The sequence below is a fragment of the Pinus tabuliformis genome, chromosome X (genome assembly GCF_031772625.1).
Source record: "Pinus tabuliformis cultivar Carrire ecotype Pingquan chromosome X, CPIR1, whole genome shotgun sequence".
NCBI classification, from domain to species: domain Eukaryota; kingdom Viridiplantae; phylum Streptophyta; class Pinopsida; order Pinales; family Pinaceae; genus Pinus; species Pinus tabuliformis.
Window position 1 is genome coordinate 509,832,859 of NC_142308.1, and position 17,448 is coordinate 509,850,306.

Here is a 17,448-nt window from a genome sequence, read left to right on the forward strand (position 1 = left end):
AGAAGTTTTGATGTAGGTGATTGGGTATTCCTACGGCTACAACCATATAAACAAATGTCCCTCAAGCAAGCTAAGAAGGATAATAAATTATCACCAAAGTATTATGGTCCGTACAAGGTGTTGCAAAAGATTGGTACTATGGCATACAAATTGGAGCTTCTTGTAGCTTCTCGAGTGCACCTAGTTTTCCATGTTCCATGTTTAAAGAAGGTTATAGGTGACAAGCTCCCATTTCAAACAATATTGCCAGAACTTGATGAGGAAGGAAAAATTATATTGGAACTGGAAGTAGTCACAGAAACAAGAACTCGATAGCTACAAAATCGATCAATTTCGGAGTATCTCATCAAGTGGAAGAACTTATCCACTGAAGATTCCACATGGGAGGATGAGAATTTTATACAAAAGCATCCAGAACTACTTAAGCGTTGAGGACAACACTTTTTTGAAGGAGAGGGGCATGTTAGGTCCCTACAATACTAGTGAATACCCCATTACTATTGTAGTTGTATCCCTTATTAATATTGTTGTGCCCCTATTGTCCCCATATTGTTATTACTGTGCCCCATAGAATCCCTCTATTGTTATTTTTGTGCCTTTATATTATTATTGTTAGGTCGGCTAGTTTATATTGTGACTCCTTAGACTCCTATATATAAAAAGGAGGTTTTTTCATTTGAATCATCAAGGAACCATTCATTTGTCTAATGTAAAGGAGGTTGCCCCCTCGAAGAGGCTGAATTCTAAGGCGTTGATCTATCTTTTCTATCTTTTTGTGAGCTGTTTTCGTAATAATTGTTGAATGGTGTTGATGAATACCTATATTTATCTGATGCTAATAATAATTAATACTCTATAAAGTTAAAAATATATTAATTAAAAAGAAATAATGATTCGTCCCCCTTCTTAGTATTTCCAACAATTAGTATCAGAGCAGGTTCTTTTGATAACAACTTAATAGCTAGAAGGTAGATCTCAGAGTGCAGATATGGAAAAATCAAAGAAGAAAGCTGCCAAGCATTCAAAGGAAATTCTAGGTGTTCAAATAATTTCATATCCTATTACTGATGATGAAGAGAAATTGTTTAGTCCAATTCCTATGTTCAGCGAATTAGGTTTTTTATTTGGGAAAGGAAGAATGGAATCTTATTTGCAGGCTCACGGATATGAAGTACGAAACTCTATTGTATCTGGAGACATATCTATTGATGAATCTAGAAGGTACAATACAAAAACCATGAATCTAATCCTTAATACTTTTCAAGACATTGTAAAAATAAAATTTGGTCAATTCTTAGTAGCCAAACATCTTTGGGAGAAACTTCAAGATATCTATGATGGTCAAAATCATGTAAGTCAAGATGATGATGAAGACCATTCTTGTGTTAAAAAATCTAACAATAGAGAAGAAGAAGGAGGAGTAGTTGATGTAGAGGAAAAATTGATCAACATCGTATGTGACCTAAGCAAAGCAAGGAAGCAAAATCAGACACTTGAAGAAGAGGTTTCCCTTCAAAGCCATCAACTACAGGAAGTGAGGAAGAATGGGGAAATATTGACAAGCTAATTAGAAGAATTTATTCAAAAGCATGAGACAGAAATCAACCAAAAGAAAAAGGAACTAGATGTATCTTCATCAAAATTTAGCAAGTTCATAAATTAAAATGAAAAGGAGAAGGAACAAATACAAGTTCTTAACAGAGAAGCAGAAAATTTCAATCTTCTAAAGCTGCAAGTAGAAGTGTTGAAAATGAAACAAAAAAAATCTAGTTTTGACTTTGTCTTGGTTAAACTAGATTAAAATTCAAATTTCTATTTCAGCAGAATACTTGGAGGTAGTTAATTGAGGTGACATGGATCTTGTCACTTAGTTAACTTGGTAAATTCCAGTTGGAGACACTTGATTTTAGTTCTACATGATTGATTGCTAATTTGTAGCAATCTATTTTAGTTAATTTGAGTTATTGTCAGTTTAATTAGTTCTAACTATCAAAAGAACTAGTGGAGGTCAAGTTGTGGGTGTGGAACATCAACCACACTGAGTGATCAACCAGTTAACTTAGGAATCAACCCAAAATAATTGTTGCATGTAGAGAATTCGAGATACCCAATTGAGATGTAGATTCCAAGGTAGTGTACTATTAGTTGTAGCATATTCCCATGTGTACAAGTGGTGCATGCAGTCAGAGATTGACATAAGGCTATTGCAAAAGTTCCTTGGTGTGAAATTTCTAAAAAATAGGGGAAATTTCCCATGCGAACAACGCAAGAAAATAGGAGCTTGGATGCTTGAAAAATTTGCGAAGCATTGGCCAGGACAATTTAGCCAAGTAGAGGGATAGACTATACACTTGTAGGGTGTGCTCAGGCTTAAGAAAGCATTGTATTTCTTCTCTATTCTCTCATTAATACAATATATATATATATATATATATATATATATATATATATATATATATATATATATATATATATATATATATATATATATATATATATATATAGTATGGGGTTTTGAGCATTTTCTTTCCCCTAGATAAATCTATGTGCATGTATGATGTTTCCTTTTTCATGTCTATGATTCTTATTTCATATGGTGAATTAAACTCCACAGATGAGTAGAGTAGCTTCAAGTCTTGTGATTTAGTAAATTTCATGAGAAATATTGAATCTACACATTAATTTCTACATGGTATTAGAGCTAGAATCATTGTAGAGAAGAGACTTCAAAGTTTCCATTACAAGATATTTGAATTTGAAGATTAGAGATGTAGGTTTTCGTGAAGAATGAGAAGATGGTTTTCAATGGAATCAGGATGGAGTATGCCTTGGAAAGCACTTCAAACTTTGTTGCATGGAAGAACCTCATGGAGGCAATATGGGATGATAATGGGATGCTTAAATACATCAAGACAAATTTAGAAAAATCACAAGCATCTAATGCCCATAATCTTGCTCAGTGGAAGAAGGATGTGGCCAAAGCAAGGAGAATCATATTGGAAGGATTCCAAGATAATATTGTCTTGAATCTCCACAAAAAAGAGACTTCATTTGCAATGTGGAAAGTACTAAAAAATAGTTCGAGGAAAATAGTGACCACAAGAATCTATCACTCAAGGAAAAGCTTCGAAGTATCAAGATGCAAAAGAACAACACTATTTCATGTGAACTTGAGTAGGTTTACATAGTGTCATGATGAACTTGGCGAGGTCAGTGATAATGTCCCTAAATAAGACTTGGTAGCTCTAGCCCTTTTGGGACTTTCCAAGAGTGGGCATAACTATCGAGACTCAATAAATGGTAGAGATAAACTACCGAGTTGGGGGTGGTTATGGTCTGATCTAGTGCAGGAAGAAATAAGGTGGAACACCAAAGATGAGACCTCATCCAAGGGAGAGGATGAGGAGAACTGTGCCTTGGATGGAAAGGAAAAGAAAGGGAAGGGGAAGAAATCCAAATCCAAAGAAGATTCTAGTCAAGGGGGAAAGAAGAAAGACTTGTCTAGAATCAAGTGCTTTCACTGTCATGAATTCGGCCACTATGCAATGAATTGTCCACACAAGAAGGTAAGAAAGAAGGAAAGCAAGAATGTGGGTGAAGCTTTGGCTTCACAGTACAAACTTTATTTTACCCTCATTGCATGCATGGTATGCATAGTGATGAGTAGTGTGTGGTATCTCGACAGTGGTGCCTCATGACACATGATAGAGAAAAAATAATTTTTTAGTGACTTGGAGGAGAAGGATCTCAGATGCACATCGAGATGGGAGATGATGGAAGGTATAGCATGACCAGTATTGGTACAGTTACTTTTTAGAGGGAGTCTTGCACCCCTATCAGGCTCAAGGATGTGATGTTTGTATCGGGTCTAAAGAAGAATCTAGTTTTCATAGTTATGTTGGAAGACCATGGCTATGATGTGATATTCAGCAAAGGCAAGGCTTTCCTGTGACACATTGCCACGGGACAAGTGAATCAAATTAGGGTTCAAATAAATAAATTATACAAACTAGATGTGGAAGACTATGCAACATTGAGAACAAAAGTAAATAAGGTGCAAAGCCGAGATGTCGATGAATTATGGCATAAAAGGCTTAGCCATTTTCATCATGGCACTTTGAAGATCATGCAACAAATTTCTATAGGCCTCCCCAAAGGAGCACTAAAGCAGTGGGATACATGTAAAGGGTGTATGTTGGGAAACTACACAAAATCCACCTTCAATGATGTCCATGGACCTTTGTTTATAGCCTCCACTGTTGAGCACAGGTATTATGTTATATTTGTAGATGATTTCTCACAAAAGTGTTGGATCTACTTCATGTAGAAGAAAGACCATACATTCTCCAAAATTATTGAATTCAAAGTAATTGTTGAGAAAGAAACTGGCAAGAAAGTGAAGGCTCTCAGGAGTGATAAAAGAGGTGAGTACATGTCAAATGAGTTTAAAAATTATACGCAAAGGAAGGAATTCAGTGAGAGTTGACAAGAACCCATAAGCCACAACATAATGGGGTGGCTAAGAGGAAGAATAGAATTATTGTGGGAGAAGAAAGGGTGATTCTGCATGACCAATGCCTACCTTTACACTTGTGAGCTAAAGCATGCAACACATCAGTCTATTTGAAGAATAAAAGTCCTCACAGGATTCTTGGTATGAGTACAACAGAGGAAGCTTTTTCAAGGAACAAACCAGATGTGTCACACTTTAGGATCTTTGGATCATTTGTCTACTATCATGTTTCCAACGAAGTAAGGAAAAATCTAGAGCCGACAACAGAGTTAGGCATATTTTTTGGGTACATAGGCACACCTCACAATTATTGTGTGTACCTTCCATCTATCAGAATGACAGTGGTAAGAAGGGATGTGAAATTTGGTGAGGAGAAGGAAATGATGTGTTCTCTTGAGAGGGAGATTCAGTTGCAGCATGATCAAGAGATTTTGGATCCAAAGGAAAAACCTTTGGAAGTTGTGTAGTAGCCACAAGCAGAGGAATAGAGAGTGGAGACATCCACTCAAGAAGAGACATCTAGAGAAGGAAGGAAGTGAACTAGGTAAGATGACAAATTATTACAGGATGTGAGAGAAGATATTGGAGCACCCACATCACAATGCAGGCAGAGGAGGTCACTGGATCAGTACGCTGGATACATGGCTCTGATGAGTGAGCTTATAGATACTGAGCTATCCTCATTCGATGAAGTTGTAGAGAAACTAGTATGGGTTGATGCTATGTTAGAGGAATATGGTTCCATTTTTAGAAATAGTGTTTGGGAGGTGGTCCCAAGACCAACAGACAAATTAGTGGTTGGTTCGAGATGCATTTATAAGGTAAATCATGTATTAGATTAAACAATAGAGAAACAAAAGGCTAGATTTGCGGACAAGGGGTTCACTTGAGTTGAGGGAACTAACTAAGAGGAGACCTTTGCTCCAGTAGCAAGGTACTCATCCATCAGGTCAATTCTAGCAATATCAGTGCAGATGGGGTGGAAGATCCACCAGATGTATGTGAATACAACATTCCTCAATGAAGTTATTGAGGAGGAGGTGTATATTGAGAAACTAGAGGGGTTTGATACCTTTGACAAAGAGTCACATCCGTGCAAACTCAAGCGAGCATTGTATGGACTCAAGCAAGCACATTGTGCTTCGTATACCAGGGTCGATAACTATCTCGCTTATTTGGGATTCACCAAAAACAAAGTAGATGCAAACCTTTATCACATTGTGGTTGAAGGTAAATTATTTATTATTGTGTTATATGTTGATGACGTGATCCTTACTGGCCATGAGAAACTGATAAGATCTTGCAAGGAGGATCTTGCAAGAGTTTGAGAGGAAGGATATGGGACTCAGGCACTACTTCCTTGGATTGGAAGTATGGAAAGGAGATGGGGAACCGTTTGTTTCTCAAGGAAAGTATGCCAACAAGATAATTCAAAGGTTTCGCATGGATGGGTGCAAACCCATGGAGACTCCTCTAATAGGAAACTGGAGGAATGAGGATGCTACTTTAGGTGAAGTAGTGGAGGTGACCATTTATAGGAAACTTGTGGGTCCACTTATGTACTTGGTGAACACACAAATAGACATGTCTTATACGGTTAACAAGCTTAGTCAAGTAATGGTTAAGCCAAACAAATTGTATTGGAAGGCAGCAAAGCATGTGTTGAGATACCTCAGAGGCACTACTCAGTTTGGTATTTGGTACAAACAGATAGAGGGAGTGAAGTTGCAAGGCTTCACAAATGCAGATTGGATGGGGAGTCCATTAGACAAGAAGAGCACATCAGAAGTAATTTTCAGTGTTGGGTCAACAACAATTTCTTGGTACAACAGGAAGCAAAGATTTGTGGCACTCAACTTAGCAGAATTAGAGTACATGGCTGCAAGTCAAGCAACATGTGAGGCTATCTGGATGAGAAATATTATTATTGGGTTATTTGGTCAGAATATGTATCTTACAGTGATTTACTATGACAATCAAATTTGTATCAAACTCTCCGACAATCTAGTATTTCATGATCGATCCAAGCATATCAACATCTGGTATCACCATCTATGAGATTGTGTACAGAGGTGGATTATGTTGTTGCAGTACATTCCTACAAAGGAACAAGATGCATATATTTTGACAAAGGCTTTTTCAAGAGGAAAATTCGAGTTCCATAAAAGCATGATTGGGGTATCTGATAATTCCTTTCTTGCTGAGAAGGAGTGTTGAAAATGTAGCTAGAAAATCTAGTTTTGAATTTGCCTTGGTCAAACTAGATTGAAATTTGAATTTCTATTTCAAAATAATACTTGTAGGTATTTAACTGAGGTGAAATGGCTCTTGTCACTTAGTTAACTTAGTAAATTTGAGTTGGAGATACCTTATTTCAGCTCTACAAGATTGATTGCTAATTTGTAGCAATCTATTTAAGTTAATTTGAGTTATTATCAATTTAACTAGTTCTAATTGTCATAAGAACTAGTGGATGTGAAGTTGTGGGTGTTGAACTTCAACCACATTGAGAGATCAACCAGTTAAATGATCAATCGGACCAAAATAATTGTTGCATGTAGATAATTCGAGTTACCTAGTTGAGATGGAAATTCCAAGGTAGTGTATTATTAGTTGTATCATATTCCCATGTGTACAGGTGGTGCATGCGGTCAGAGATTGACCTAAGGCTATTACGCAATTCCTTGGTGTGAATTCTTAAAAAAAGGGGAAATTTCCCAAGGGAATAGCGCAAGGAAATAGGAGCTTGGAGGCTTGAAAATTTGGCTAAGTGTTGTCCAGTTTTAGTCAGTTAGGCAGAGGGATAGGCTATACACTTGCAGGGTGTGCTCAGGCTTGAGCAAGCATTGTATTCCTTCTCTATTCTCTGATTAATGCAGTATAGGTAGTAAGGAGTTTTGAGTAGTTTCCTTGCCCTAGATAAATCTTTATGCATGTGTGATGTTTCCTTTTGTAGGTCTATGATTCTTGTCTTAAATGGTGAATTAACTTCTGGAGATGAGTAGAGTAGCTTCCAGTCTTTTGATTTAGTAAATTTCACGAGCACTATTAAATCTACACTAATTTCTACAAGAAGAGGCAGAAGAAAGAAGGAAATTATTGAAAGGGATATTTAAGGAAGAACTTGTTGAAAAACAAGGAGAACTTGATGTAGCTCTTACTGTTAATTTTAGATAACAATGGTATATTCTATGCTTTACCACAATTTACTTCAATGTTCCTTATCAGCCCAATGACAATTTCCAATTATTTTCAGTAGAAATCACATTAACTTAAACACATTGATAGTAAATGCAGATAGAACATAAAAACATGTGCATAAGACAAGCCTAGACAAGAGGATACAAGATTTGGTGGAAGTTAGGGAAAAACCCCAATGTAGGGAAAAAAATTTGATCAAATCTTATTATTATTATTATTCAATAGTTCAGCAGATAGAGAGAGCACAAATATCAAGTTTACTTGCCCAAAACAGTCATGTAAAAATTAGTAGTCAACAATAGCCCTAACCAGAAAGTCAACGCTGGTCAAAGCAGAATCAAAATGTCCTCCAAGTAGCTCGATCAGCAATGGTCCAAATCGGCCTTTGAGGAGATTCAAAGTAAGCCCAAAATAGTTTGGTCAAACCCAGTCAAAGGAGAGAGAAACACTGATGTAATTTATGTTGTCAAATCTGAAGTCAACGTTTATCAAACTGTCCCAAACTCCTTGATTTCTGTGCCAATAAATGCAGAATTCCTAATATCAAAGTTCTACCCTAAAAAAAAGTCAGTGGAGGTCAAATAAGCCCTCATCAACATTGGTCAATGCTAGTATGTTCCTCTGAAATTCGGTCTATCCTTGATCTAGAAAAAATGGGCCTCCTGCCAGACGTGTGAAGAAGAGAGAGGTTGTCCCCAAGTTGTATGAACTAATCAAGGGAGGAGAGAGAGAGATTATGTGATGTGTTGAGTGATGTCCAAATGAGGAGAGAGGTCACTCCTATTTATACAATTCACTGAGGGTGTGGAGACACATCTATTGGGCTTCTTGAGCCTACATTTGACTGAGGCTGACCTTGACAAATTGTGCATGAGAGAGAGTAAATTCAAAATTCCACTTCTGCTTGTCAAAATGAACTGATCTTTATATCAGAATTGGACCTATCGAAAAGAGGAATCCAATACAATAATAATATCCATCATATGAGTTGTAATAAGGTGGAATTTGGACCTAGTTGCCAATTTTAACACTCCCTCACAACTAGGCAGAAATCCACCTGCGAATCCATCTGTCATCATGCCAACATGTCATCATGTACCATCTATTTCGTCACTGATCTACTGAACCATAAAGTAATAATTAAGAAGAAGTGTTCGAGAGTGAGTTATAAGATCATACTACTCTCCACTGACAAAATTCAGTCCTTGATCCCATATCAAGTTGTTGAACACTAGGCATCCTAGTCATAGGGAGTGCAATAGTAAACGATGCATCCATCGGTAGTGATATGGTCCTTAACCATATTTTCCATATTCATTGTTCAGATGAGAGGTACTTCCTATGAGTTGCAGACTCCATGGGTAGGATGTGTGTTGGGGCATCGACAGGAGAAGGTGAACCACTCATCCTACTCATATGGCATAGGAGAAGGTGAACCACTCATCCTATGCATATGTAAATCATAAGGGGAGGTAAAAAACTCACCCTGTGTACAAGTGTTTGCAATGGTAGGAAAAGGTGAACCACTCACCCTACACACATGTCAACCATTATGGGGTATCATAGGGGAAGGTGAACCACTCACCCTGTACATAGTGCACCACTAGAGGAAGGTGAACCACTCACCCTATGGTCTCTCATAGCTCCAGGAAATACCCCAAACCCCTAGGAGCTCCCAAAGCTCAGTTTCCAACTAATACGGGACCCTCATAGGAGGTTCGTTCCATGACTTCAAGTCTCTCTCGGAAGGTTAAGATTTTTACCTTCCCCAATGGCTTCATGAGAATGTTTTTAACTTGCTCATTCGTTCTGATGTGTTGGAGCCTTATTTCTCCCTCTTGTAACATATCTTGGATAAAGTGTTACCTGATATCAATGTGCTTGGAGTGCTCGTGGAACATGAGTTTCTAATAAGAAAATCCCAATATGGTTGTCGCAGAAGATCACAATGGTATCTAGCACGTGCTCATATAGCTCACTAAAGAGCTTCCTCAGCCAAACAGCTTCATAAAAGGCTATACTCATAGCAATGTATATGACCTCGGTGGTGCTTAAAGAAACCGATTTATACTTCCTACTCATCCAAGATATTGAGGCAGACCCAAAAGAGAAGGAGTACCCAGATGTGCTCTTACGATCCACCACATTTCTAGCATCATCAACATCTGAATATCCATGTGGCCTCAAGTTCCCAATAGTTTATCTCAGTCCGTAGTGGATTGTTCCCATGAGATATCTCAAGAAATTCTTAGTAGAAATCCAATGAATGTGATGAGGATCAACCATAAATTGACTCAGCGTGTCCATAGTGAAGCATATGCTAGGACAAGAGTTTACCAAGAACATCAGGGTCCCCACAAGTTGACGATACTTGGAAGGGTTTGCTAATCCCAACCCAGTAGCACTACCACATGGCTTCATGAAGTTGAGTTCCATCAGAGTAGGTATGGACTTGTAGTCCATCATCCCACATCTCTCAAGTAGCTTCACAATGTATTTTCCATGAGAAAGGAAAATCTCACTTGGATTTTGCCAGACCTCTAGTCCTAGGAAGTAGTGCATCAGTCCTAGGTCCTTCATCTCAAATTTGGAAGCCAAATCCCACTTGCATTAATGAATGAGAGAGTCATCACCTATCAGAAAAAGAGCATCCATCTAAAGGACCAAAATGAGAGGTATGTTCTTTTCAAATTTTAAGTATAGGTTTGGGTCAGCATCGTTCCTTGTAAATCCCAGTTTCATAAGATAGCTATCAATCCTCTCATACCAAGCCCTAGGAGCTTACTTCAACCCATAAAGGGCTTTCTTCAACCGGCATACATGTGTGTTACAATCATGAACTTCGAACCTCTTGTGTTTTTCTACATAGGCTTCATGTTTAAGAGATTCATGCAAGAAGGTAATTTTCACATCCATCTAGTGTAGGTTCCATCCTTGTGAAGTGGCAGGGGCTATGATCGAATGGATGGTAGTATATCGAGAAACCGGTGCAAATATCTCATGATATTCTACTCCTTCCTTTTGAGACAAGTCTCGAGCAATGAATCTTGCCTTGAACGTTTCAACACTCCCATCAGCTCCATGTTTGATCTTGTAGAGCCATTTTTAAGTGACCACTGATTGTCCTTAGGTCTAGGAACCACATCCCAGACATCATTCTTCATGATCAAATCATACTCCTCTTTCATCGCATCCTTTCAAACTTGGTGTTTCACGACTTCTTTGAATGTACAAGGCTCAAATTGTATAATGGTACTCATGGAAGCTAAGTACCCTTGGTACTTGTTCAACTTCTTGCTTTCACGAAATGTCCCCCTCGATGCGATATGTTTCTTAGCGTCTTCAAGAGTATCTTTGAGCCACAAAGGTATTTTTCTTGAAGTAGTGGGCTCACTAGGAGGTGCATCAATGGGATCCATCAGACATTCCACATCGAGCATTAGTTCATCAGATGGAGGTTCATTTGGCTTTACTGCATCAACATCACCATTGTCCTTCCTAGGGATAGGAAGATCTCAGACTTTCCTAAGAGAAGAATCTTCATCGAAAGTGACATCATGACTTATTTCAACTTCCCTTTGACTAGACACATAGATTCTATATGCCTTCAAAGTTTCACTATAGCCCATGAAAATATATAGGACAACAAAAAATTATAAAATGAGAAACATCATGTTTCTTACCAGTGAATACTTCTTCAAGTGTCTTGAAGTCCAATGCTTGATTTGGGCATTTGTTTTGAACATACACAATGGTGTTGGTAGCTTCTCCCATAAGAAATTCGAATGACCTTAGTCATGAAGCATGGCACAACTGGCTTCTATGATAGTACGATTCTTCCTTTTGGCAACTCCATTTTTCTCGGGAGTATATATAGTGGTGGTCTCCCTCTTAATCCTAGCTTCTCTATAATAGTAATGAATTCATTCAACTCATAGTTCATCCCATTATCGATCCTCAATATTTTGATCTTCTTCCTTGTTTGATTCTCAACCAAGGCTTTGAAAGAGAAAAACCATTTGAACATTGCATCCTTCTTCTTTAAGAAATAGATCCATGTTTTGTGAGAGAATTCATCCAAAAAAATTGCATAGTACAAATGTCCACCCAAAGGTGTCACGTGAAACATACCTAATAGATTAGAATGAACCAATTGAAGAATATAGGAAGTTTGAGTTTCACTTGAGGGGAATGGTCCCCTTGTATTTTTTCTAGCTCCGCATCCTTGACATACAACTTCATGATATAAGTTGAATTCAGGCATACTTATGACCATATTCCTTACATCGAGTAAGGCTTTGTAATGAAGGTGAGCAAATCTTCGAAGCCATAATTTGGATTGAAAAGAAGTGTCACAAGTCAATGCTCCCAATGGATTTCGTCCGACCTAATAAAGACCTTCAACACTAAATCCAATATTTAATGCATCTCTTGGGTTCCTTTGCCAAACTCAAACCTTCCCATCAATGAATGTCACCTTGAAACCTTTGTCTTCCTGTTACACTAAAAAATGTCACCATGACTATTTACAGTTAGTATGGCTCAATCAACAGTCATGCTACCCTCTTAGGCAAGTCTTATGCCTCTGCTCTCCATGTCAAACTCCAAAAAAGAGAGAAAGTCTTGTATAAATGTATTTATCTCTGGGGACGCAGGTTCTCTCAACCTTACCTGCGGGGACGCTCCCAATGTTCACAAAAACTGCGTCCAAAGACGCTCTGTATGTAAAGGGATAGGTGCGTCCCCCTGTAAAGGTTAGAATGCGCAAGTTTCATCTTTAAAAAGTTACTTGTGGTCATTTCTAGAGCATTCTAGAAGGTTGTTCGACGTGTATTGGGCGCCTCCAGATGGTTCATGCACTCCTATCAAAGAGGAACTTATCCCATCAATAAGGGAGCTATCCCACCCAAAGAGGGGATTATCCCATTGATGGTGGACCTGATTAACCTCCTCTTGAGCACTATAAATACAGGCATTGGGCCAGAAGGAGGAGAGGTTGAAGCTATAAATTTTCTAAGGGTAAATGCTACAGGAATTAGGACTCCCATTTAGAAGCTTGTGAGGAGAGATTGCCATCTTTGCTTGTTCTATTTGGAAGTGGGTGTGCTTTGTCAAAGTAAAGGAGAACTCTTGACGGACCCTGGGAAGGACTTGCACAACACCAAGGCTCAGGTTGTATTTGTTCTTTTTGTTACCTATTAATGCAAATGAGTCCATTCTTCTCAATAACTTGTTGTTTATGAGTTATTTCATGTGCTCCTTGGTCTACATGTTGAATATGCTTTGTTTTATGTTATAAACAGGCCTATTCATCGGACTGTGATTGATGAGGGAGCTTCTACGTGTATTATGTCGATTCAATGTTGGAGATCCCTTGGTTCTCCTTCGTTGAACCAATCCCCCACCATCCTTAAGGCCTTTGATGGCCGTGGGTTCCGTCTGTTTGGTATTCTACAAGAATTGCCTATAGGGGTAGAAGGTAAAACCGTTAGTCTGGATGTGGAAGTGGTTGATGCCCCTCTAGACTACAACCTTCTTTTGGGTCGAAGTTGGTCATATGCTATGACAGCGGTCGTTTCATCGGTCTTCAGAATAATCAAGTTTCCACATAACGGTAAGATCGTGACTATTGATCAGCTGACATACTTTTCATCCGACCCAGCCTCTTCAGAGAGTATCCAGCATGTCGGTAAGACGACAATCCCTTATAGGGACGTTGGTGTAGGTTTAGTTAAAGATTCCGGTTTACTGGGAACTTTTCCTCTCCCTCCACTCAGCGTAGATCCTTCGTTTGCAAAAATTCATATGATTACATCAGAAAACATTATTTATGATGATCCTTGGTTCATCCCATCTGACTCTGAGGTAGACTCATTCGGTAATGCTATGCCCTTGAGTCCATATGAAATTGCTTATGAAGCTCTCATGTCTTTTACCGACTTTCATTCGACCGAGCTCGACCAAATGAATGTGGTCGGTGAAGAGTCACTTTTCACCTCACCCTTAGAACGGATAGCGTTTCCCGAAGTCGTGTCATCTGACGAACAACTTCGCGAAATCCTAAGTGTAGACGATCTACCATGGGAGGATCTCCATCACAGATCTTCGTTTTTACCTAAGGGTGATGCTTTTGAAAATGATTTTTCATCTATCTTTACCGCTGAATATGTCAAAGACGCTCAGGATCCAACGAAACATTCTGATTCAGAGTTGAATTTAGGGAATATTTCTCGTACTATTCCCATTGATATTTCATTGAAGCCCGGAATTGAGGAAAACATTCATATAGGTGCCGCTTGTACAGAAAAAGAAATCCAAACTTACAAGGCCCTATTCCAAGAATTCCGCAATGTGTTTGCCTGGTCTTACGAGGAAATGCCGGGAATCGATCCTGCCATTGTTGTTCATGAAATAAAGACCTACCCGGATGCTAAACCCGTCCGGCAACGGTTGCGTCAGATTCACCCTCGAAAAGCGGCTGCGATTAAAGCAGAAGTCGAAAAGCTGTTGAAAGCAGGTTTCATATATCCGATCCCGTTAACGGATTGGGTATCGAATATTGTTCCGGTCAACAAGAAACAAGGAACAATAAGAATCTGTATCGACTATAGGGATATAAATCGAGCTTGTCCAAAAGACAACTATCCTACGCCTTATATCGATCAAATTATTGATGATTGTGCTGGAAGTGAAATGTTTTCCTTTATGGATGGTTTTTCGGGCTACAATCAAATCAATATTCTACCTGTCGACCAACCAAAAACGACATTCATTTGTCCATGGGGTACATTTGCTTATTGCAAATTACCTTTTGGGCTTAAGAATGCCGAGGCCACTTTTCAACGGGCAATGTCTTATGCTTTTCATGACATCAAGCACATTTTGCAACCGTATCTCGATGATTTGCCTGCTCATTCTTTACATCGAGCCGATCACCTTGTCCACCTACGAGCAATCTTTATGAGGTGTAGGCATTATCGAATTCGGTTGAATCCCCACAAGTGTGTTTTCTGTATAGAAACATGTCGATTGCTGGGCTTTGTTGTTTCAAAAGCCGGCATTCGCGTCGATCCCTCGAAAGTCGAGGCTATCATCAACTTGCCTCCTCCTTCGAGTTTGCGCCAACTCCAAAGTTTGCAAGGGAAAGCGAACTTTTTACGCCGATTCATCCCAAACTACGCCGAGGTCACTAAAGGTTTTACACGGTTGTTGAAACAGAACGCACAATTCTTTTGGGATGAGATTGCTCAACAATCTTTTGATGTACTTAAACACGCGTTGACCCATGCACCGTTGTTGCATCCTCCCAACTACAACCAGGATTACTTCTTATACCTCGCAGCTTCGCATTCCACCATTGGAATGGTGTTAGTTCAAGAAGATGAATTCGGAGTGGAACATGTGATATATTATCTTAGTCGGACCTTAAATCCCACTAAGTTAAAATATTCGCATGTGGAGAAATTGGCCCTGGCAGCCGTTCAAGCTGTCCAGTGTTTCCGTCACTACATTCTTCTCCGTAAAACTACAGTTATTTCGGATTGCAACCCTATGATTTATATTTTGACAAAACAACTGCTAGGGGGCAAGTACTCTAAATGGATTGTTATCCTACAAGAGTTCGACTTGGAGTTCGAGAAGTCCAAGTCTAAGAAATCCTTAGTTTTTGCGGAATTGATGTGTGATTTCCCGTGTGCTGACACAGAGACTGTGGCAGAAGAGTCCATTCCGGACGAATCTTTGTTTCTTATCAGCACTGTAGATCCGTGGTACGGGGATATAATCATCTATCTCCAGACCCAAACCTTTCGGCCTGAAGCTTCCAAAGCAGAACGTCGAAAAATTCGGTTTCAATCCTAGCAATACAAAATTATTGGAGATACACTTTATCGCCGGGGGGCAGACTTAGTTTTTTGACGTTGTTTAACTCACGAAGAGGCTGAGAAGGTTTTGAATGATTGTCACTCTGGAGCATGTGGCGGTCATATGTCTGGGTATGCCACCGCCCAGAAGGTGTTGCGCGCTGGCTATTTCTGGCCGTCTATGTTTAAAGATTGTATCATTGCCGTCAGGAAGTGCCACAACTGTCAAGTGTTTGATCGCAAGATGCGCACTCCACCTGCTCCTCTCCACCCTATAATTGCCGTTGGTCCATTCGCAAAATGGGGTATCGACTTTATTACTTGTAACCCTCACTCGACCGGGGGGCATGCGTATATCATCCTCGCGGTTGATTATTTTACTAAATGGGCCGAGGCGATGCCTACATTCGACGCAAGCGGCAAAACAGCTGCAGTTTTCGTATTCAATCATATCATAACTAGGTTTGGTGTCCCACAAGCAATCATTACTGACCATGGGAGCCATTTTCGAAACATCATGATGACTGAGCTTACAAGCCAGCTTGGTTTGCGCCACGATAGCTCTACTCCTTATTATCCGCAAGCCAACGGTTTGGTCGAGTCTATCAACAAAGTTCTGGTTATCATGATCCGACGAACCATTAGTGTTCATCGGTCGAATTGGCACAACATGTTATTTTCAGCGCTATGGGCATACTGAACTTCAGTGAAAAATTCAACAGGGTTCACTCCTTTCCAGCTAGTTTATGGCTTGGAAGCTGTGTTACCCATTGAATGCGAAATCCCATCACTTCAAATGGCTGTCGAATTACTTCTAGCTACTTCTGAAGAGGAGAAACGTTTATTGTACTTAGCTAAATTAGATGAGACTCGACGTGACGCTACATTGGCAATCGAGACTCACGCGAAACGAATGAAAGCTCAGTATGATAGAAATGTAACCCCTCGAAGTTTTTCGGAGGGAGACCTAGTGCTATTATATGATCAAGCTAACGATAAGCTAGGTGCTGGAAAATTTGTTCCTATGTGGCATGGACCCTACATTGTAAAGCGAAAGCTAGCAAAAGGGGCTTATGAGCTGGTTGATTTTGATGGGGACTCTTTGGGTAAACCCAGAAATGGACTTTACCTAAAGAGGTATTATGCTTAAAAAGTGGGTATGGAGAAATTTTTAGATAGGATAGATTTTCTTTCTAGCTAGCGTGTTTGTTAGTTTAGTCAGTGTGCTTAGCTTAGAGAGTGTGTTTTTCGTCGTTATTCTGGCTTATCTTGGTTTTACTCTTGATATTGCAGATGTCGACGCCTCTCCAAACATACATTGGATTTGCTGATGGTGCTTGTCGTAGTACACGGAATATCTCTTCCGCAGCTTGGGTTATCTATTCGCCCTCTGACGAGTTAGTTTCTATGCATGGGGTAAGCCTCGGTCAAACAACGAACAACATTGCAGAATACAGTGCAGTGGTTGAATTATTATCCGAATCTATTTCATTTGGAATTCGACGTTTGATAGTGAGGTTAGATTCTGAACTTGTTGTATTACAGCTTAATAGAGTTTATGCCATTAGAAATCCTGTGTTATTAAGGTTGTTTTTGAGAGTGCGTCTCTTGGAACGTGAATTTGATTACATTGAATATCAGCATATTCCAAGGTCTTTAAATACATTAGCAGATGCAATTGCTTCTCGAATGTTGGACAGACATTTACGATAATCATGCAAGTAAATTTAAAAACATTTCATCACATATGTTAAACAAGATAAGCCGGTAATAGTGATATATATATAGATAGAAGTGTGTCAAAAAATATACATCGTCTTCGATCATAGGTTGAAAAACACCTTATGATCGGCAAAAATGATAAAGTACAAA